A 25,128-nucleotide genomic window follows, 5' to 3' on the forward strand; every position below is an offset into this window, starting at 1 on the left:
CTTCATTCTGCTGGGCAGTTGCTCAGCTGATTGTTGGCAACCATTCCCTGTTTGTCACAGCTGCATTGTTAACAAGGGTGAAGGCTTTCCAGATAAATTTGGGAGAATTTTCTGGTTTGAGACATGCAGAATTTCTGTGCAATGATTTCTCTAAGGAAGAGGAGGATTTTGCAGACTGGAGCCTCAATAGACCTATATCCTGTTCCTTGTCACCCTATGACAAGGGTGACACATTTTCCTCACTGCAGAGAGATATTTTGTAATTTAGTTCCCTCTTACTTCAAAATCCCACTGCAAATGGACAGAGACTCCCAAGGGATGACATATTGCTTTGAAAGACCCCAGAGATTGCTTCTGTGTACTTAGGTGCTTCCTGCTATTGGGGTATTCATCTGTAATTTCCAATATTTATTTCACCTCGTATGTTTGCTAAGTGGATAAGAATTATCCACATTGATTTGTAGAAGATAGATCAGCCATGAAGGAACAAAGTATTCTACAAGGTCACTCAGAAAGCTTTTTGCTGAGCCAGAAAGAAAACTTTGATTTCTCATCCTCCTTTTAAATTGTGTGTTCTAGTGGTGTGGGAGATACTGTGGGATAGTATTCCTTTGTATGTGCAGATGAGAGGCTTTTCCAGACTCTGCCAGAGCTTTTGTCCAGCTCACACACCCACTAAGACACCAGACCCTGGAGGGAGCAGATGGCACATGCCAATCTCTCATTTCAACACAGAGTGGGAGTACACACCCCAGAAATGCTCTGGGGTAACCCAGACACAGGTTGAATTCCTTACCAAGACCATTCCTCCTCCCTCACTCTCATTTCTGTCAGAAACAACATCCCAAACTCGACAGGAATATATTCTTTTTCTGGTTTGATTTTCCATTAAACAAAAGATACGCTGTGGTGCTTGTCTGATTCCTACAGCTACAGACTCATGGGTTAATGTATAACCAGTATATTCCTGAAGTATTTAAGTTGCTATTTCCCTTCACTTTGCCAAGGTAATGAGGTGTTTGATGAAGAGAGTTCAGCTGCAGACCTGCGAACGTACATTTTGTAGGCTAAAAGGAAACCACAACAGGCCCTTGCGTTTAATATTCTGATAAATTGGGCACTTCTGCACCTTACATCAGGCAGTGACACAATGCAGCCTTGTTAATCTAAATAGAAAATGCTCCTTCAGTAATAGAGTCTAGGTCTGTTTCAGCAAAATTAGATTTGCATCACTAATTCAAAACACCATAAAAATCCAAAGGATGTTCTGGAAGTGGAGGTTATCTACTCATCTATTCAGAGAAGTGAAGCATAAAGCCTCAGCAATATGAGGAGGTAGTGGAACAAGTTGATGTCAGCATACAGATTAGAAGAGCATATCTGGTGATGATTGCCTTCTGGTTTTTGGTTTTCTTTTCCTTAGAAACACATCAAGCAGTCTATTAAAACAGCTCAGAATCACTGATGGGTTTTGTTATCTACTGCCTGGTCTTGGATTGCTGATAACTCCCAAGACTGTCCTTCTTTTTAAAGACTTCGAACAATGTAATTAAGGTTTCTTGGAAATAAATCGATACTTGATATCACCTCTGAATAGCGTGCTGGCCAGGCAATCTGCCTTCCTTATTGAGACATGGCTAGGAGTCACTGGTGTCAGAGTTTAAGCTCTTACCTTTTCTCTTCCATGTTTTCTTTGTAGGGGAGGTTTTCTTGTTGCAGTTAAAGCTCCAGACCTTTCTTTCATAGGCCACAGCTGCTGAAGGGCAGCATACAGGCACTCCGCTCCAGAGGACTCCTATGACTGACTCTGATTGTATTAACTGTTACTGCAGGTCTGGGTGGAACCTGGGCTGTGGTAGATTGTTTGCACCTTCAGCTGCCATCTTCAGGAGCAGTTCACCACACTTTTCCTCTCCTTCATCTCTTATTCCCCAGTGGTATACACAGAAAATGAGAATGCCATAGATTCTCGAATAGTGTTACTTAGTGGGGAGGGGAAAGGTACTTTGTGGGATGTCCAGCAGAGTACTTACACCTCTGCTTTTAGCTGCCCCTGGCAACACCTCTCTTTCAGGTAGAAGGATGGGCAGTCATTTTAGTAAAGCTGATTTAACTTTTTTTTTTTTAACAGGATTCCTTCAGAATCTGGTAAAGCTTAGGAAAATCCTCTGAAGTCCTGAAACTGTTTAGTCTGAATTTTAAGGGAAAAGAAATTGCACTTTTTAACATTTAGGTCATAGGTACGCCCTAGGACTCTTACTTTGCTTTGAAATGATGCTGAAATAGGAGGATTTACTAAAGCCTCCAAAGTCTGGAGGTTTGGTTAAAAAAGTAAGGACCCACAGAGGCCTTGGTACTGAGATAATTCATCTGTCTATGCTGTTTAGCTCTTCTCTCTGCAGTGTGAGACAGAAAGGGCTAAAGTCTTGATGCTTTCTGTTTGAAGTTTCCTTGGGAGGATTCCCCCGCAAAGACCACCTGCCAGAGAGAGGCTTTATCATTGTACCGTTTATATGCAGACACAACCCAGCTGCAAAGACTTCCAAGCCAACACCATCCCATGCTGGGGCTTGGACATCTCTGCCTCTGGATACACTAACATCCAAAGAGCTCCTTCTGGAAGCAGCAGGATCCCCCTTGTCCTTTCATGTTCTTGATTCAGAGAAATGCCATTTCTCCTATTGGAGATTTTCCTGTCGCCAGATGATGATGTTGTTGGCAAGGACACCTTCTGCAGTGCTATGGTAAGGAGGTAGAGGATGATGCATTACGTTTACAGACATAAAGAGAAAGAAAGGGTTCATACGGATACTCAACATCAGAGGTAAACATCTAGTGTAAAGAAATCCTTTGTCTGCTCTTTGCCAAACCAAGTTGAACAGTTTCAGCAGGGACAGATTGAATCTGAAATGTGTCTGGAGGCAGAACGGGGAGAAAGTAATCATCCCAACTGCGTAATGGAGGAAAATCAGGGTCACAAGCTTGGACAGTGAGTGCTGCCAGACAGAGGTTTCCCATAATCTTTCTTGGCCACAGCTGCCAGCATGCTACAGAGAATCAGTTCCCTCTCCTCAGCGCACCCAGGGAACAAGGCTAAAACATCTACATCCTCAGGATTATACAGTCTGTCCTGTCATATGCATGACTCTAAAAAGCCACTCTCAAAAGAAGCAAGTTTGACAAAATTCTGGTGTAATTTATGGGGTGGGGATGCACTAGACTCCTAATGCTGTTCTTACCCTTGCACGATTTGCCAACTTACGTCCAACATTCAATTCAATTGCTTGAATTTGTCATGTCATTTAAAGTCATAATGGCTATGGAGAGTAAGAGACCTCCAGAAGGCATCCTCCCTTGTCGTGTCCCACAACAGACTCTGGCAGGGACTGTGTGCCACCTCATCTGGCTTTCGTGTCCCACTGTAGTGTATGATGTGTACGGAGAAATCTGCACCCGAGTCTTTCCTTATCCTCATCTTTTTTTTCTGTGGCACAAATGTATTGTGGTAGGTAGAAGTACCTGACTGGTTTTAAAGCCCTGATGGTGAAAAGTGCAATGTACTCTTGCTGCTGTTACACCTAACAGTGAATGTAACAGCTTGTCACAGATTTCTCAGCTTCCTGCAAAAACACATATCTTCTCTTGTGGCAAAAGAGATTTGAAGAGCTGGTGAGCATGAACTGGACTTTTTCTGTTAAATACAGCATGAAAGTCTTTCTTTAGAAGCTAAATGGATAAAAACAGTGCATGAAATTGAAGTTGATAATTAGCAAGTTTGAACTACTTTGACCTCTGGGCTTTGTGCAAGGACTGAGAGGGGAAATACATCTCTCTAGCTGTGCAGCACAACAGAGCCCACTGAGTTTTACCTGAGGAAATGGAAATGCAGTGAGCTAAGCCCTGACAAAAAAATTCAAATTGCAGATGTAAGGTAATGTACAGAAGAGATTGGTCCTAAGCTGTCTGCCAGAAAATTAGCACAAAGAACTGATTCCCTCAGTGCTCTCCATAGTCTTGTCAGCACAGCCCCAGCACTTTACCTAGTTGTCCATAAGGGTTGCCATAGGTGGGTGAGGTTTCCCAAGTCTTTCTTGGTTGTAAAGACAGCATTGGTCTTTCATGATTTTAATTTCACAGCCCTAGAAACAGAGATGCTTTTTAAGCTACTACTATCATTTGGTACTTCTCCAAAGAGTTACTACTTCCCTCTGCATGTCACCACCGTTTTGTGGCCCCTGAAGTCACTGTACAGCCTTCCAGAACACTTTTGCTCCATCCCCTGGTGAGGGATGAAAACCCTGAATGGAGAAAGGCCTTTGAAGTATGATTCAACAATTCACAGAATTTAGGATGAAGAAGAACAATTAGATCATACAATTGGGCCACCTGTGGACTACATAAACCAGTTCACCCATTCGTGTCGCGCTGGGGTAAGTGACCTGCACTCCTCTCCAATATTTCTTCCCATGTTGTTTTGCAACTAGATGGAAGCACATTTTATTAACTCCATATTGTATACTCCATTATCACTTCCTGGTCCTTTCATTGCTAAACTTTCAATCTCTCCTTTTCAGGCATTTTTCCCTGACCTTGTGTAATCTTTTATTGCTTTTCTTTATTGTCTCCTCCCTTATGACAACCACGCTGAAGCTGAAACTACCAGTAACAGATATATTTTCACAGAGGTGAACCATGTGCTTTACTCAGCATCCGCCTGTTTAAACAAGCAAGAATTTAGCTTTCCTTAGCACGCACTTGCAATGGGAGCTCGTCACTGTTTCCGAGATGCTGTATTCTATTTCTTTGCAGGGGGTCCGTGTTTCACGTAGCTAAAGTTTGCTAGGCTTTCCTCTTGGCTTCTATTTGAATGCTTTTTGTTTTAAGAAGCCTAGTGTACCACGGGAGCCAGATCCTTGCAGACAAATCTCTTGTGGTTTGCCTTTAACATGGAACCTTGAGCTATCCATTAATTTCATTTGTAGTGATTTCACAGCTATTTCTGGCTTGATCTCAGGGGTCTCCGTTTAAGGCCTAAAATCTGAAAACATCTCCTGTCTTTTTCTTCCATGAGTTTATTCAGGAACAGCTAACACAAGTTCACACACACTTTGGTAGTAAAGGTTTTAGGATGGTTTTATGATAACAGTCTGGAAATCCAGCCAAGGCAGCTCATTTTTATTGGTTTGGTTTGGTTTGGTTTGTTTTTTTTTTTTCCCTGCAGTGTTATATCAGGGTATGATGGGTGAGCAAGAGAAAAGGAAAAGGGCAAAAACCTGAGTGGGAACCAGTCAAGCCCACTGCCTCTAGCATTCTTCAGATGCACTGTAATCTGCACACACACATAGACCCCATGATGCAATGCATAGGAGAGACAGGCTTGCCTTTAAAATAACTTTGACTGCAGTTACAGATACGAAGTGTCACTCCACAGCTATGATTTACCATTATCCAGACAAGACATGGTATCTGGGACATAAAATCATACTCAAAGCAGAGATGGGACAAAGGTGACAGACTATTACTGGGTGTTACTGACAGGACTTACTGGGACGTGTGTGCAAGAAGGAGAGAATCTGAGTCATGTGAAGATAACCCAGGTGAGCGAAACTACCGTTAGTTGAACAAACAAATATAATGGGCTGTAAAGGATCTTGGTCACCTGCTTTAAGCTAAAAGATATCCTAGTTGTAGCTAATGGGGATATTGCACCTAAAATTTAATTAATGTCTTTTACAATGTCATATTTGCATTCTTTTTTGTCTGTTGGACATATCGATGTTATTTAAGATCACATTTATCTTTTTCATGGCTTCTTCACTTCTGTGGCTTCTAGTCACCTGGTATTTCTCTGTCATTCACTTCAGAAAAGACCTCAACTGACAGTAGAAACTCTTGTTATTAGAACCTACGTATTCTTGAATCACATCCCATTTTATTAAGATACTTTGATTTCCCTCTGCATTGACAGAAATAATTTTAAATTACCAGCCACATCAGAGAGAGTGCCTCCCTTATAAAGTCTCTAATTGCACTACTAAGTCCATTTTTGTCTTATCTTTAGACAGTTTTCTACACATTTATTCTGCTAATCCACTTCTCCAGCTCATCTAACAATTGCCCATGTAGCCCCCTCTCAAATGCTCCACTTAGGTTTAGGTAAGTATGATTTTCCTTGTCTCAGAAAATGAATTATCCTATCAAGGAAAGGTCAGTTTAATCTGGTATGATGCATTCCTCTCATTCATAAGTTATTCACATTCTTTTAGTTCATTCTAAGGATCTGTGGTTGTTTGAGACCAGAACAACAAGACTATGGTTTCCCATGTCACATTTTTTGCATTTCTAAAATACAGGTATTACCATTTCTGTAATACCCGCTCTAAGTTGAGAATTTTATTGAAGGACTTTGCTACCAAGCCTTGTGACATTTGCTAGTTCTTTTAAAGTCCTATGATGGAGGTTATCTGTTCATCGTTTCATAAGCACCTGAGCTCCATGTGAATAACCTCATTCTTATTAACTGTCTTCTTTATCCCCATGTCCTTGAAAACAGAGGCAATACATTCACTTAGGTTTTGGAAACAAACAAACAAAAAGTTCTGTAATGTTTGCCTCATAATACTCAACTTCATTTATATATATATATATATATGTATAAATATATATATCTCCAGTGAACGTTTCATCCTTTTCTCACAAACTTTGAAGCCTGTAGTTCACTTGGAGCTGGCAAATTCTTGCTTTTACCTCTACAACTTTTAAGAGAGTTTTCTTATGTCCATTTTTTCCATTTTTCTTTCACTGTTTCCTGTTTGTTCCTAGTATTTTTTTAGCCCTAGGTTTTCAACCAGTTATGTTTGTAGTCCTTCTCTACTTGTTTTTATTTCTTCTTTCTTGGAAGTCCTAAGATCTTTTCCATAGTTGGCTAAAATTCACACTCACACATATAAATCCTGAGATCAGCTGCTGTTGCTAATTAGTTCCTTAAATTCATCAAAGCTCCCCCTTTGGAAATACAGAAATAAGAATCTTACTTGCCAGCCTACCTTTGTCTGTACTTGCTTTTATCTGAAATGAATCTAACTCATAATCCATCACTCCACAGATATTTGCCATGACCAGCTGTTTTATAATAACCCACCATCCTGCATAACAGCTCCATTCCTGCTTTATTCTTTCGTCTTCTTCTTCTCCTCACTCACTCCTCCATAGAAATACCATCTCACTGGAAGCATCCGATTTCAACAGCCAAGATTCCTTACTCTGTTAATGGATTCTCTGTGCTTCCCCCTCAAAGCCCTCCATCCTAAGCTAAGCACGTCCGCTGACATTCAGCCCCAGGCACAGGCTGTCTAGATGCCTTCAACACGCACACGTACATGAGAGCTGGATGTCAGAGCTCTTGCTGTAGCCAGTGCAACAGCTCCTGTTGCTCATTAATGTGGTCAGCGGAGCCTGCAGTTATCTGGAAGACAGGTGTAGGTGACCTGAATAGCTCTACACTCTTTTGCTCCGAGTCTGCTTCTGAAGTGTAGGCATCCAGGGTCACTGAGTTGCCCTTGAAGATACCATCTACTTTTGAGATGCATTTCCAGAAAGGTGTGGATTGTTCGTAGGTCCTGTGTCATACCTGTAAGCTTAGTCTTAGATAATCTCTAGCAACACAAATTTAAGCATTTAAGCAACTGAATCAAGCTTCTTTTTCCCATTAAGTATATAGGGAGTGTTATTACCTGGCTCTCATGAAGACATCCACCTTTATATGCCTAAATTTTTATGTCAAGAGTCTGGAGAAGACTCTCACCTTAAATTAAGTGGCCTCAATTCACAAAATATCATAATTCCACACTGGAGAGAAACAATTCACATAGAAAGTTTGCTAAACAATGCAGAGCAGGTGTTTCAGGTACAAAGTATAATAATTTTCAACAAGGGAAGACATATATTACTCACTCAATACTCCAGCTTCCTTGGGTTCTGGTCAGGAACAAACAGATTCCCTTGTTCTTTGCCTCTCTTGTCCTGAATCTGGGGCAAGAATTTTATTAGAGGGAAAGTTCTGTATGAATCCATTACTAGAGTACATTAGTAGCTAGGAACAAAGGATCAACTGAAAATCACAATAGTATAGAAAGATGTGCTGGCCTGCTTGGTCAGTTGTGTGTTATGAAAAGATAATCTGAGACTTTTGTGCAAGTGACAGGTGTTCTGGCCTCAGCTCATGGTAGAATGTTGTGTTCTGCGTCCAAGTAATAGTACAGCATGTAGCTGATTTTGAGTTGACTCCAGCCAGCCCTGATATGATGTTCCTAGTCTATGCTGGGGTGAGAGTTCCCTGCAGATATCTTGACACAGAAAAGGCCTGAAGAAAAATTGAACGGCCTTTTCTCACTCTTTCCCCACAGCTTTTGTCACTGAATTTAGCCAAAGATGGATGTTATTTGGTAAAGGTGACTGGTGTGATCAGTATTACACAATATTACTACAGGTTTTAGCCTGTAGTAGAGTTTGTACAAAACAAGAAGTTAGGCCAGTTCATGAAACTCTATATCTTTCTTGACAGGAGATTCGGGATTGTCATAGTTCGCTCAAGCAGGAGAAGAGCTCAAACACTCTCAGAGATGAATCTCAGATGATTCAGTGATGAAAAAAATAAGACTGGAACTGTCTTTCTTACATGTGATTTTGAGCAGACTGCAAGAGGGAAGCTAGGCAAAGGAAGACAATGATGCAAAAAGCAATGTCAGAGGTATGAGAAACACTTAGCCAAGAGATGAAGAGTACAAATGTTTATGAGAATGATGGGTAAAGCACTCAGTGAAGCAAGACTGCCGAGTCCAGCTACGGAGATGGGTATGGTGATGAGACATTCTTTTAAAGAAGGGTCTAGAAGAGTTTCTCTAATTCAGTGTGAAGTTTTGAAAGGGGATATAACTGATGTCCATGTATTTGAAGCCAGTGAAGAGCAGGATGAGGCATATATGAAAGAGAGAGAGAGGAAAAGGAACTACTATGGAGCATCCTGGCATAAGGACAAGTAGGTCAATAAATGCAGACTGGAAATTAAAGAGATATTCTTGCTCATTGCATTTATGTAGGTCTTCAGATGAAAATGATGGACTTCAGAAAACCCTACTGGCTTTGTAAAACAGAGCTTGACCAGCTCAGGAAAGAGAGTGAAGGATGTGGTGGCTGAAGACTCACATTTGACAACCATTGATTTACATTAGGGTGTATTTTATAAGCCCTCACATCAGTCCCCAGTCTGGGCAGCATGAAGGTGAAACAAAGCTTTTTCTCTTGCCTGCTTTGCACAGAGATGCAGTACAGAGTCTGATCAGGCTGGCAACTAGCACTGCTGCTGGCACCTTCCCTCTCACTGACAGAGTGAAAAAAAGTCACGAACAGCATCACTGGCAACATGTCAGGCCACGGACTAACGTTTATTTGCTTTTTCCATTTACAGTACTCAATGAGGAATGTTAATGGAAAGTTGTTTAAGCTCAACAGGCAAAAGCTAAACTCATGAATAAGAGGTCTTGGAGTATTTTTGTTTGAAATTTCCTTCTCATTACTCTCACCCCCTTTACCCCTCCCATTCTTTCCTATTAAACTGAAGTAAATTTCTCTAATAAATTCCAAGGCTTTTAAACCTGGTCTAATGTTCCTGATTGCTATCTTTCCCTGAATAAACAAAATACTCTATGCCTTCTGCTGGAGGCACAGACTTCTCTTATTTGCAGGGGAGAGTGGTAGCAACATTTTCAACACTGCTTTGTGCACAAAGGATGATGAAAGCTGAAAACTGTGAGAACTGGGCTGCTCAATCCTCATCCTTTATCAGGAAGCAGGGCGATAATGAAACCTGACATACCGCACTGCTTTCCTTGATCAGCTCCTGATTGCAGGGCTGCACAAAGTGTAACCCAATAAAGGTGAAATGGGACCTGTTCATAAGCCCAGAGACTGATACTGCACAACCTCAGCTTTGCGTCTAGATGCTTTATATAGAATCAGACCCTAAGTGTCACTGCCAATAACAAAGACATGACCCACTCAGATAGACAGTCAGAAGCCACGGGTGACATAGCAAAGCTGTCCCACAAGTAGTAATGGGAATATGACTGACAGAGATGATATCCACCAAGTACTGAGGAGAAAGACTGCTGTTTCTCATCAGGTATTGTCCCAGCACCAAACATTCCCCTAGAGATGAATCCTCCGCTCATGAGGCACTGGAAAATGTCTTAGAGGGAAGGGGTGCTACCCTGAGTTGCCATTTGGGGTGACATAGCCAAAGCAAAACCCTCCCTATGAACCTGTAGCAGCCCTCAGTTTGCTCTCTCCATGATACACATGCCTGCAACCCATTGAGGAAAGCAGAAAACTACAGAAGTGCCACAGCTCCTCATTGAAATGTCTCCTTTGGCCTGTTCAAAACAAAACAGAGCCAAAAAATGCACACTGAGGTGCAGGAGTTCAGTGCGCCCTTCTGGCCACATGTGTTTCCAATGTATTTTATAACAGCCACAACAAAATGCAATTACTTGGTGTAGGCAGCCGTGCTTCTGGACAGCTCAATAAAAGTCCACGAAGGATTGTGCAGCCCAAGGCTGAGGTAAGGGCCTCTCTATCCCTTTCCATTTGCACAGGTTGTTCCCTGTTGCCTCTGCAGAGGCATGGGGAAGAGCAGGAGCAAAGGGCTTTTGAGTTTATGGTTGAGCTGTAGGAGCTCAGTACGTTATGAGATTGGCCCAATGGCCACAGTTCTCTTGCTTGCCTTAGGGAATGATGGTCTGCATGCAGCAGAAACAAGGATGGAAATTAGACCCCTTGGACATCAGTACTGCTCTGACATAATCCCACCTTCATTTTCCAGTAGACCACAACTATGAGCCTACACAGCTCCTGACTCCTGCAGTAAAGTAATGTATTTGTTCAGAGGACTGGAAACGGTCATGAATTTGAAAAGGAATCCAGGCACAGCCTGTGACATCCTCTGTCCATGATGGAAGAAAAGAAAGGGCTCCCTATCTCCCTCATACTGTTTACCTCAAATTAAGAGAGTACATCCAGCAACAAATCTTATGGAAGCTGCACATCATAGTATGTTCCACTGACACTGTCAGATTCTGATACACCTGTAGTGTCAGATTCTGAGATAATTATAGTACAGAGCCTCATTTTCTAGGGAAAAAGCCCAAATAGATGCAATCTCAGGTCACGCTGACTTTCCAAGTGTTCACAAGTGCTAAGAAGTGATGATGTATATTCATGAATCACATCCTACTTACAGCTCTCATAAAAACCTAACCCTTCAGTGATCTGAAGATTAAAAGCCCCTGTGCCTCAGGATAAAAGTTGTGTTCACCCAGTATCTACACGGGCAGTACTTTAAGCTGATTTCTGAGACCTGCTTGTTGAAATTAGGCTTTGAGGATGGGATCTCCCCAGGACATGGCTTATCTTCTTGGTGCTACTTAAAACATTGCCTTTTATTTCAGTATTTACATGTTGTTTTAACCCATACATTTCCTGATAAGTCTTTTAGTCAATAAATTCTCTCGTATTTTAATGCTAACTAGGCATTGAAAATCCAGTTACAGTCAGACATTCAGCTCCTAATGAGGGATGTGCTTTCAAGTGTAACTTGGTGTTACACAGCCCCTGTTCACCTCTGCCTTTTTAAAAATTCATTTGGGTACATCATCAGGCATCTGAATTCCAGTCAGTTCTGGGTAATAATAATAATCATTCATTTCATCGATTTCTGCTGCAGTCCTACTCAGGGTAAATAATAAGGCAGTTCTGTGTTGTGGATCCAGACTGAGATTCCAGCCTTAACAATGATTGAAAGCCCCCACGAGGGTGTAGAGAAGTCAGAGACAACAGCACATCAATTATGAAGTCCTGCACTTTATCCACTGCTGGAAGAAAAAAAGGTTAATTATCTAAAAATAAAGCAACTGTATTGTGGTGCAGGAGCATGAACTGAGAGGATGGCTGTGGAATAAACAAGATCAGATTGTGATCTGTAACACCAGAAGACTGAGGATGAATAAAGAACTGTCCAGTATAACCTGTCACCCACAGGCAAGTCAAATTGCAGAGCTGAAAACTCCCAATCGAAATAAATGGACTACGTCATGTCTTTTAATAAGCCTTTTCTGGTTCTGACATTGAAACCAACAGGTGCCCAGGAGCCGCAGACACTCTCACACCCACTCAGTTACTCTGAGGCTATATGTGTTCAAATGACTTACTACACCACAGAGAGCCTGAGATGTGAAAACTGAGATCAGAGCTCAGCTTCCTCTGTATTTCTGCTGCCTTTTAAGAAGACAAGGACAGTTACTTTTTGCAGATGTGGATTTGAAATCCCATCTCCATGGCTCTGCTGTGTCTAGGGTTTTAATCCCCAAGAGCATCTATGGATTATAAAAGTTCTAGGGAGCTGGGGAAGCATACAAAAGTATGTGTGTGAGATTCACCACCACAGATACATAGACTGGCATTTTTCAGTGTTTGTGAGGATCATTGTACTAGAGAAAATCTTGGTAGCCATCAGTGATTTTGCTGTGGGAATCCAAACTGTCAAGAAACTACCTTCCTCCACCTTCCTCTCCTCCTTTGGAAGGCCTGCCAGGCAGCCAAGGGCCTTACAAGTAGGCTCCAGATACATATTTATGTCAAAGAAGAAAGAACAGTAACTCCTCTGACCTGGGATAATAGCTAAAAGATTATAAGGTATATGGAGTCAGTCCCACTGAGTGAAAAGAAAAATCATCAATGACATCAATAGGACTTTAACCTTGTTAAGACCTTATGCACAGTTTAGGACCTGGAACATGCCCTTCCTAATGTTTTGGGGTTTTTTTTCTAAGAAGTCATACATTGCATTGAACCAAAATTTTGGGGTCCATTAATACTTTGAATTTTATAGTAGCTGAAATCATCAAAGGTCATTGGAGAAGTTAATTGCATCCTACACAACCCTCTCTGAGAAAGGAAGGTGAAAATACCATCTGTGAATAAATAAAAGGCCGTAGGCATTAAGACCCTAAAACTACTCATTTAACTGCACATCACCTATCCACGGGGCTGGCAAATTTTGCATCTCCCATCTCCAAGCAGGTCCCTTAATCACAAAGCTATTCATCTGAGTTCAAGAAGTTGCATTATAAAAAGCAAAAGAAATAAAAAACAACCCACAACAAAATGACAAATTTGGAGTAGGTTTTCAAGTCACTGTCACTAACAGTATTAGATTTACATAGCTTCAGTTGCACTGAGCTAAAAATTGGTCCCATTATCATCTTCATACTTTTGGTCAGGGCAAATACATGTGGACATAGGTGAATGTTCAAGGATTCCCATGGGGTCACAAGAAGAGGTCCATAGGAGAGGATAGTTCACTCCTTTGGCTGCACTTTTAGCACAAGTAGCTACTCATAGTGTCGCTGTGAGGAGAAAAAAAATCAGCGTGCCATGCAGTCAGGTGTTATTTTGATACAATCCTATAAAGGCACGAATGCAAAGCACAAGACTTTATGGGTTTCTATGGGGAAGATTAATCCCATTCCAGATAGATTCACCACCTGGGTTTCCTGGGTCCATCATGTGTCACAATTCATCTGACATGTGTTTATATGTCTGGGCCAAAAGAGGCAGAAAAGAACTAGGATTAGTTTGAGGTTTGGCTGGCTGGGGTCACAATGTCAGTGCAACATCACACTGCATGTGTGCACAAACTCACAATACATATATAAACAGTTGCATATTTTCAGAGGCACTTCCATGTGAGCTGCACATACTCTTTTTGACTGCATGTGAGTACTTTCATTTAGAAACATGCTTACAGCCTTAGAAAGTAATGCACAACTTAAAGGTGTTGTCATAGACTGGACAAGCTAAACCAGGGCATCATGCAGAATTGTCTGCAAAATCACTATAGAGAAATGAAATCTGCAAATCTTGCACTTTTACATCATTACTCATTTCACTGGAGTCTTGTTGCTTGAAATGGAATGTTATTTGTCAACATATCTGTTACTAAAACCCTGGGAGGATGGACACTCTCTTACTGTTTCAATGGAGAGCTATGCACCTTCCCAGCTAATACAAGTCCTTGGAACGCTTTTCTTCCAAATAGATCCTCCTCCTCATTCCTAAATGTGCAGTCTCTGCATTTATGTGGAGAAGCTCTCTTTTTCCGTCTAAATGCCCACAGAAATGAACTTCAGCACACTCCTCGGGCACCAATGTTTAAGGTTAAGGATTGCAATTGCCATGCAACAGAACAGCTTGCTGTTTGTTACACATTCTCATACTCTTTAAAACTCGTCTAAAGCATAGCAGACACTTTTGCTTATTTACAGGGCCTAAATGCAAACAAAACCCTGAAAAGGCCTAGAGATAGAGGAAGAAGACAAAAGCCAAGCACTTATTTAAGCACAAACACTTATTTGCTTATCTTAAGATCTGCTCCAAGAAGACTTCTTTCACTCTCGCTTAATGAGCCATACCTAAGGACTCACTTCTTACCTAAGCTTCATGTCTCTAATACTCTGTCCTTCGAGAAAATCTCAGTTAAATTGCTTCCTCTTCCTTCAGTTCCCCATAGCTTCTCTTCAGCTTCAAGTCACTCTAAACTCCAGGATTATCAGTATTAATTTATTCAGGAAGCATTTTCTATACTCCCACCCCAAGACTAGTGTGTTTGTCTTCAGCTCTCAAGGGATGTTGATGGTCTTTTTCGTGGGCAGGGGCCATCTTTTCCCATCCTGGTAGCAAATAAATACCTCTGATAATGACTTGGCTGAGCTGCCAGCAAGTCATTAACCTCCATTAGAGTAAAATGCTTTCCCACCTGGTGAAGTCATAACTCCAACCTCATATTGCAATCTGTTCAATAAATAAGGCGTTTCCTATGACACACACCCCCTGACAATCATACTTTATACAAAACAAAATAAACAGCTTCAAGTTTCATTATCAGTTCTAGACATGGCAATAACCATTATTTTGAGATGTTAGTGGTGATACCATTCTCATCCATGATGAGTCTAGTCTCATCTAAGTCAGGAAATTTAGGGGATTTTTGAGTCTGATCATTCTCCCTGCTGGAAGACATTAGCATCTGTCTGTCTAATGGCCGAGCATCAGCTGACACTGGAGTTTCTTGTTCCTGAAAGGGGTTTTTTTTTTTCCTTTAGAGAAACTGTTGGTTCAGAAGCCACTGGTCACAAGCTTGCTGAGTGATGGCTAACCTTCATTTCAGAGGTATGGCTGCTGATTTAATGCTCTGTAGTTGGAGATGACAGTAAATCTGTGACATCTTGGGGCCACTTGAGCCACTTGAATGTTGTAGTGTCAAGTGGTGTTTGCCATGGTGCTGGAGAGGGGTGGTGACATGAGGAAAAAGATTGCTTTTTTGCTCTGTGTATTTTAACTGGACTTGCCCTCTTTGGTGTATGGTGACCACTGAAGTTATAAACACAACAGTCCATATGCTCCAGTCACATGAGCTAAATGTTTATATACATGAGAGGCTGGGTTCATCTCACTTCTATGTGGTCGTTCAAACTCAGGTGTTGGCTCCTTCCATGGCAGCATTTAAGGCACTAAATGCCCTGAGGGCTGTAGAAGGGTGGCCCTGCCAAGGTTATGGACATAAATACTCCTAGAGGAGTTGCCTTTTTATCTCTTCATGGAGCACCAAAAGAAGGAAAAACAACCCGTCAGGCCATGCTTGCTGAAACGGCCAGGAGTTTTTTACAGTGAGTTTCATCAACCACATCCCTCAGTTTTTGTTTTCTTGGTTTGGTTTCTTTTTGTGTAAGTTCTAAGATCAATGGCATTCACCACAGAATCAAGTTTGCCAGAAAAACCATGTGCCTGGGACAGCATCTCTGCTGTCTGGCAAAGCATTTGCAAAGAGCCTCACGACTCATGTGAACTCTCACAGTTGTTCTGGTGGTCATTGGTGATGCCACATCTTCAGGGTTATGTGCTGAAGCTACTGAGAGCAGAGAGGCAGGGATTTTCCAGAGAGCTACCAGGGAATTAAATGTCTGGATTCCTTTTGCATTCCACAGGTGCTCAGTGGATGATATGTGCCCTCAGGTTTATTTACCAGTTCAGTTCTGGTACTGGAAAAACGAATCGTTGAGAGGAACATACCCACCTGCCAGCCAGCCAGAGGATGCCAAGAGCAACATGAGTGAGTTTTATCAGACAGACAGACAGGGTACTAGCATAGAACTATCTCAGGAATCTCAACACTGTTGCCACAAACATATCTTGAGGTTTGATTTTGAAAATATGTTCTTCTTACTCAGGAAAAACATCAGATAAATTATGCAGTCCTACCTCTCCCAGGAGTCAGCCAACAGCTACAATAGCTAAAGGTATCTCTTGGCTATATTTTCCACATTTCAGCTTGGTAATAGAGAAATATTGAAACTGACGATTGAAAAGAGATGGGGAATTAAATGAAAATGCCTCCTGATGATCTGTCGATTTACAAGCCCCGTTCTTACAATGATTAAGCAAGCAATGGCAGGTTCTGTACATGGCTTTTAGTAACTGGAGGCACTTTTTTGAGTCTCATAAAACACCATATCTCCCCTCACTTCTTGAAGCTCTGCTAACCTGGTGAGCCAGCATCCAGCAGCAAGTACTGTGTCTGAGGCTCTTGTGGGCTATTGTCCTGCCTGATGCAGGAGAGATCAATTCAGACAACCTCTTGGACAAAAAGAGTCCAAACAATACAATTGGAGGTGGCAGCCAAGGCTCTGTTGCTGGGGCCATATGACTCACCTCCTTTGAACTGGCCAGAAGGTGTACACAGCATCTGCACTGCTGTGTTTTACATTTGTTATCCAGGGAATAAAGCGTATGAAGAGCAGAGGAATGCACATGGAGGCAGGAGAGGATGAGCCAAAACGTGCTGTGGATGTACCTGTTTTTCTCCATCAACTCTAAGAAAGCTCACTGGTGAACCTGGAGACAAAATCTTGTACTATGTAGATGTCAGAAAGTAGGTGAGACAAGTCCCACTCCAGCTGCTCATGAGGAACGTGACATAAAGGTAAAGATCAGATTGAAGTTGGCCATTGAAAATAGATGATTCAAAATCAATGGGAAGCCAGGGATAAAGAGGAGTCAGGCGCCTGGTACTTTTGGCTCAGTCTTACAAAACTATTTCCAAGTATCAAGTATCAAGTAAACACAGCCTGTATCTTTGTGACCAAAGCCTTGAAATGTGATTTATATTAACTCCTTTTCTTCCTCAGGATGACTTCATGTGCAACACAGGACAGAGGGAAGACTTCAGTATTAGGCTATGGCTATTTCAGAAGAGAGATAGGCAATGAATTTGACTTGTGTGTGTCAGAGTTTAAGATGCTACAGGGTTGATAATCACAAATATATATATATATATAATAAATCTATTTAATTAATGATGAATTTCTCATGTTTTCTAACGAATCATAGATGGTTGGAGTTGGAAGGGACCTTAAAAGATCATGTAGTTCAATCCCCCTGCAGTGAGTGGGGATATCATCAACTAGATCAGGTTACTCAGAGTCCCGTCCACCCTGACCTCTAATGTTTCCAAGGGTGGAACATAAATAGAGACAGGTAGGTACACTAGCAACTTCCATCAAATATTTGCTCAAATTTTTCATGCCCAAATTTTATCAAGCCTTTTCTTAGCCTACACTCATACTCTGTTCTGTTTGCAGTTTCTGCACTCTTCTCTCCCAGAAACTGCAGAAAGATTATCAATTTTTTTTTTTCATAGAGTTTACTTGAAAAAATAGGATTTAAATGGACTAGGAGCTTATGACATTATAGAATCTGTATAGGTAACTAGCAAGCAAATGCTGCAGAATTGGAAACAGCTGCTATCAGATACACTCATGCGATTCATATTAATGCACCTAACTCATATTTTAATTAAATAAGAAGTTAAAACCTATGTAGATGTTGTGTTCAGAGCTCACCTTTCCCTGAGCAATGCAGCAAACTATCTGCAAATGAACACTAACTTCTAGGACAAGGGGTTTTATTCAATCATAGTTTATACTCTGCCTATTTTCTAATACCTTGACTACTATAGATCACAGAATCACAGAATGGTAGGAGATGGAAGTTGTTTTCCATTTTTGCACATAAAATGTCATAAAATTAGAAGTAATACGTTAAAAATCTCATAAAATAATCATAGAATCATAGGATCATAGAATGGTAGGGATTGGAAGGGACCTTTAGAGATCATCTAGTCCAATCCCTTATTTTATTTTATTTTATTTATTTTACTTAATTTTATTATTATTTTTTGTTTAATTTTATGTTTTATTGAATTTTAAAAATTATTATTATATATTTTATTTCACTTATGGTTTTTATTTTATTTTACTTTTGGTTTTTGTCCTTTTTAAAAAATTATAATTTATTTTCATTTAATTTAAATTAATAAATTTAATTATTTTAATCTTTGTCTTTTGATGTTTTTTATTATTTATTTTTATTTTCTTATTTACAAGAATTTTGAATTTTATCTTTTTATTGCAAGAATCTTACACTGAGGAACTAATGGTAAAATAAAATAAAATTCATATAGAATTGTAGAACCATAGAATGGTAGGGGTTGGAAGGGACCTCTAAAGATCATCCAGTCCAATCCCTCTGCCAAAGCAGGTCCACCTAGATCAGGTCACACAGGAACGCGTCCAGGTGGGTCTTGAAAACCTCCAAGGAAGGAGACTCCACACCCTCCCTGGGCAGTCTGTGCCAGGGCTCCCTCACCTGAACAGTAAAATAGTTTTTTCTTATATTTAAATGGAATTTTTTGTGTTCCAGCTTCATCCCATTACCCCCTGTCCCGTTGCTATCTACAATAGAAAAAAGTGATGCCCCAACCTCCTGACATCCACAATTTAGATATTTGTAAATATTAATGAGATCCCCCTTCAATCTCCTCTTCTCCAGACTAAATAGCTCCAGTTCCCGCAGCCTTTCCTCATAAGGAAGATGTTCCAGTCCACTTATCATCTTGGTAACCCTGTGCTGGATTGTCTCCAGAAGTTCCCCATCTCTCTTGAGTTGAGAAGCCCAGAACTGGACACAAGACTCCAGATGAGGCCTCACCAGAGCTGAGTAGAGGGGGAGCAGAACCTCCCTTGACCTACTGGCCATACTCTTCTTGATGCATCCCAGGATGCCATTGGCCTTCTTGGCCAAGAGGGTACATTGCTGGCTCATGTTCAATTTATTATCAACCAGGACTCCCAGGTCTCTCTCTGCAGAGCTGCTCTTCAGCAGTTCAACCCCCAGCCTGTATTGATGCATGGGGTTGTTCCTTCTCAGATACAGGACTCTGCAGTTGTCCTTGTTGAACCTCATGAGGTTCCTCTCTGGTCATCTCTCATTTTCAACATGGAAATGAAATTATTTATTAGGGAATTTCTGAATAGATATACAGAATTCTCCTGGACCATGTACCCTCCAGCGGAGAATGTCTTTAATGGAATCTTGTTCCTCATCCCCACTCTGCAGAGTGGGGATGTGCAGCAGGAGATACATTGAAAACCACTTTGTGTGGTTGTTAATATCATATTATTCATTCTCTGTCCTCTGGGATAGCTAGTATTATACACTGATATTTGTCTTTGTTTTGCACTCTGTGTGGAGAATGTCTGTGTACCTCTACTAATAAGTCTACAGAAACGCAGACACAACTTAAGGTCCATGCACAGTTCTGTGGACTCTAGATCTGACTAGTAAAGAGAATATAACCCAATCTCCTTTCATTTCTGTGGGGGAAAAAAAATCACTCTAGAAATCTGATTTTCCTCAAATCAGTCATAAAGCATTAAAAAGCACAAGCTTCTTAATTTACACAGTCTCAAAACTGCAGGCATTTCTGATATAATTCCTGCCTTTTATTCAGTGGTGACAAGTCCTGAGGGGATAAAGGAGTGGGATAAAGCAGTGACTATTGGCACACACTCTAGCCTAGCCTAATTATCACTTAATCAACCCTAGCAGTGTCAAAAAAGAAATGCAGAAATGTCAATCCATTTCCAACTCTTGGCTCCCTTGTGTCTCAGAAGGTATCCTTGTTTTAAGCATTTTAAAATAATTTCTGTGACTCTGAGCTTTTTTTAATTGTTATTTTTCATCTATTAGATTTGCCCTTCAAAAATTTTTGTACATATTCCAAGGGAACAACCTGTTAAAGCCCAATGCTGCTTCAAGACATTTCCCAGGCTGTTTACCTCTTGACTGGAGCAAAATGGGAGCTTGACAAGCATTTTAAATAACAGAGCAGTACAAACAAGTCTTTATTTCTTTTTAGAGAAAGTGGAGAGAAATCAGATTTGGATCTACTGGATCATAAGAGAGATGGAAAAACAAACCCATGGTTATCCCAAAGTTGGAACTCCATCACAGTCCCAGATCCTCAGGTTTTGAGGCAGGTCATACTTGCTGATGAACTTCTCTTATGTCCCTGACCACAATAGCAGCTTCTTAGTGTGGCATGACTTATGGCTGTCTTGCTACAGCTGTGTAGAGAGAAGTCTCATTGCCCTTAGAGGCAGCAAGGGCAATGGTGTGCAAAGGAATCTACATCAGTGTTACATCTTCAAAGACACAGGCAGAAATGGAAGGGTGAGAGGTGAACCTCTTTTTTCTTGGATGATGCTCAGGCAGGAGGGCTGGAGAAATGCTCAGACTGATTTTGGCCCAACATCTAAGAGGCATCAAGTAAAAGAAAGTCTGTATGCAGAGGTTATAAAGGGCAAGAGACAGGCATAAAAATAACTGGCATTAACAGGATGATTCTATATTGTCAAAGAGCATCCCTTCTACTTGCCAGGCTTCCTACACACATTATTTTGCACACAACCTACTTTCTAAAGTGAAATAAGAATTATGCTGTGGAGTGAGTGTGAGCAGTTCCATACCTCTCATCATCCTCTGTCACTGCTCCAGAGGCTCCACAGTCTTCCAAAGCCTCATATCAAGCTCCTGCACACAGATGTAGGTCACTTAAACATGAATGTGAAGGGTTAAAAGGTTATCTAGTCTTGAAGCAGGTACTAAGACAATCAAGACCTTGTTGATATTTGTTTGGATACAACCAACAACCCTGGCTGCTGCTGTGAGGACATCCTCTGGCAGCAATACAAGGAGACAGTGCAGGAGGTGACAGCACAGAGCTGTGAACCCAGGGAACAATACTTGCTGGCATCCCATTTCTAGGACATGCAAATTTTTCCTTCCATGGCTGTTGCTGAAGCTTAAATGCAAAGTCAGCACTTTAAATCATCAAAAGGAAACCTTTATTTATTGTAGACTAACTCCATGCCATCGACACCTTCTATCGTGTCTCTAACAATTTGTTATGGACAAAAATGAAGGAGAGGCAGTGAGGCAGATGTCTTGAACATTGCAAACTTTTCCTGATTCCAAGTTTCCAATGTGATTTTGCCTGGAGAGGAGAGGGGCGTGGAGACAGGAAAGATGTGTGGTAACTTGTTTCAGTGGCTGGCAATCACCTCTCCAGAAGATAATAAATAAAATCTCTGCCAGGCAAGTTAGACCTGAGGAAAATAATTTATTTTTCAGAATTTAGTTTCTTTACAACAGTTAATTGCAACTCCCTGTGTGTGTTGTGTCTAAGCTGGTATTGCAATGCAGGAAGTTAGTATCACTAATTTATTTGTTGTTTTAAGGGGAAGCCTCTAACAGAGCAGCATAGCCTGATATGCTGAAGAGACAGAATGAAGCACAACCCCTGGTTAGATTCTGGCTTCCCACTCTGAAACATACAGAGAGATGGTCAAGTTTCCTGCCAGCATGGGAGTGTAAGAAGGAACTGTTTGTGTCTTGCTTTAATCATCATTGTTTCCCAAAGAAATAATGACATGGTGGTTGCTGACCTTCTCCATTCTTGTTAGACCCTGAACCAAGCATTCCTGAAACCCTAGCTCCTGTGAATAAATTATTACTGTGGAATTGCAAATTCTAGTTTATTGAAGAGCTGGAGACATGGCCAAATGAACCAGAAAATCTCTAAAATGAGATGGTAAATAAACCCATAAAACTCACTCAGAAGAAAAATCTTTCCTAGAGCCTTTTCAGTTACTTTGTACATCTATCTCATAACTGTTTGGGTGACTAAAATAGCACCCACCAGATCCACTAATTGCATCAAATCCAGGTGCTTGCTTGAAGCCAACATTTAACCATGCAAATGAACATTTTTGTGTTCAAGGTAAATTCCAGAAGCTACTCACGTGTACCAGCAGCTGCTCTGCATTTGCAACTACTCTTTGTTTTCACTCAAACAGGTTTTTGCAAGTGCATCCCTTGTGTCTGTTTACAAAAAAAATTCACTTGTAAATATTTACTTTATATTTTAATAAGTTTTAACACTCCTCAAGAAAGCATAACCACTGCAACAACTAGCTCATTGCTAATACATACTTGAGATTTAACAGGTATTTATCTGCAGTGAATGCCAGCTTAAACTGTTCCTGCCCTTTACTTCTTGAAGTATGTGTGTCAATACTATCATCTTATCATTTCCTTTTCATCTGTAGCCAAGTAAATATCTTTAATTAGACTCAAGTAATGTGGATCATGCCCTACAACAGAGGCCTGAAATTGGATCACATCTCAACAACTTCGATTTTCTTATCATTGTCTCATAATTACCATTAATGCCTGGGTCTGGAAATTGGTGCTGCTAGACGCTTAGGCCATTTCTCAAATTCATGCAGGAAGGTAGCAACAAAGATCATAAAATCCTTTGCCATCTCAGACACTTTAAACAACTCTCCACCTTTCTGAAGTCACATCCGAGGTTAATGGCCTTAGTAGTCAACCCAGAGAATATTTTGTTGTGTCTTTACAAGATGTCCTCAGCTTGTCAGTTCACCTTTCCTGATAGATCAGTGAAACACAGAGGGCTCCACACTTTCCTGGGGTTTCTTTCAGAGGAATAAATGGCTAAGGCCAGCTCCAGCTATGCCAGATGGTGCTACATGTGGGCATTCATCCATCGCTGGTTATCAGCAGGTACCCTGCTGCCTTTGAACATGCCTGCCACCATGTAGGCCACATCTGAAGCAATTACACCTTGATAAGACTCTTGGGATCTACAACTGGGCACAGCTTCATCTCACAGTCTGCTGCTTGTGTTTCACTCAGCATTCAGATGAGAACTGTCCAAAGTACTCAGTGGTTAAACTGTAGCCATGACTGGGAACATCTAATAGTCTCTGGGTCATACGCAGGGTTCGTATTCACTAGTTAGGTAAATGTCACACAAATTGCTTTTCTTCCACCAGAGACTTCAGCTCAAGCCTTGTGTGCTTCATGTGAATTGTCAGCGGTGTTCTGCTAGAACCACTGAACTCACATCACCGAACTATCCTTGACGGGGCCTTCCCCTGTTCTTGATGGCATGAAAACCTTGGTTAGAAGTGCAGCAGAGGTGGGAAATTTACATATATCACATAGACATTATTATGTCAATACCAACTCCCATATCCAGTTCACATGGTCTTATGGGATGATTCAGTTTGGTCCATTGGAGAAAAGTACTTGTGGGATCTTCTGGGACACAACTTGTTGCCACATCTTAGGAAGTCAATTTGCCTACCACCTTGTGGTGAGTCAAAGGTGGATCATCTTCTGGATACAGAAGATACTGTATCTGCAAGCTCCCCTTAGTGTAGAGGGCACTTTTATCAAAACACTGCTGGAAGTAACCAGAGATTGTTGCTCTTTGGGGCGTGATCAGCATTTGGGGTGGTTCATTGAAACAGGCTGGTGTGTGATGCTGAAGGTTATTTGCAAGGCTTGAGGATTACTGTGGTGCTGGTTTTGACAGTGATGATATCCCTAAGAATCTGCTCTTGCTTTAGATTTGGTTGTTCTGCTATTTTAAATAATGCCAACAGCTCCCAGAGGAGACAATGGACTTAGCTCTGCCTGTTATTTATGCCACTAATAAATACTAAATGTAAAACAGCAGCTAGACTGGATACCCTGCCCTCCTCTAGACTGTGAGATCCCCCAGAGAATGCCACCATTACCCACTAAAGCAGAAATATCAATAATTGCCAAGAAGAGTTTATTCCAGACATCCTGGTCTACCTTGTGTAAATGTAGAGCAGCCAGACTAAGAGCAATGGGCTCCTAGCAGCGAGCCTGCTGGGGAGGGAGCATGGGCTGGTGAGGAAGCTCTGGGTTGGCTGGTAGAGCTGCTGGGAAGTCACAGAGGACCAGCTTGGTGCTGTGGTTTCACAGCCAGAAGAGAGTGCAGATCTGTGTCCTGCAATGGGTAAACAGATATGAGCTGGTTTGTATGGAATGCATGACCGTACAGCACCTTCCGTGAGTCATATTAATCCTAGAAAGAAAAAAAAAGGGCAAAAATCTATTGACATGGTGTTTAATTAGGCAGCTTTCAGTGTCTCTTTTTTTTTTTTTTTTTCACACAGAAGACAAGCCAGTGCTTGGGAAAAGCAAGAAATCAGAGTAAAAGAAAGCAGAGTAAACAAAAGCAAACTGCCCTCTCCCCCGTCTCTCTGCAGGGCCTCAGCATTGCTTCCCTGATGTTGGAAATAAAAACAACACTCGAGGGAGCTGAGCTGCCTGGAGACATCCTCAGCTCCACTTGATTTGTTTGCTGTCTCACAGGCAGTCTGTCAGAGCCCATCCACCTGCTAGGCTGCATGGAGGCTCAGCATGAGGTGTCATACCAGCGGTGCTGTGCTACCTGCCATCACCTTCCTCCCACCGCCCCAGTAGAGCAGCCGCTGGTGTGGGCCATGCCACATCGTCCCCCTGTCCCACAGACCACACTGCTGAGGTTCTCCAGTAAGGCCAGAAGAGTGACTTACCTCCATCTCCTCTCCAGTATAAGAGAGGTGGACACTGCTTGTCTTGCGAATGAGGAAATAAAAAGAACAGAGGCAGGATTCCTGCTTCATGCTTCCTACCAGACCCCTCTCCATCTTCCCCAGCTCCAGGAGATGCCATCACTCTGGAAGCTGCCAGTCCTGCTGACAAGGAACGGCCAGGGGCAGATGTGTTCGCCTC

The sequence above is a fragment of the Colius striatus genome, chromosome 1, assembly GCF_028858725.1.
Source record: "Colius striatus isolate bColStr4 chromosome 1, bColStr4.1.hap1, whole genome shotgun sequence".
NCBI lineage: Eukaryota > Metazoa > Chordata > Aves > Coliiformes > Coliidae > Colius > Colius striatus.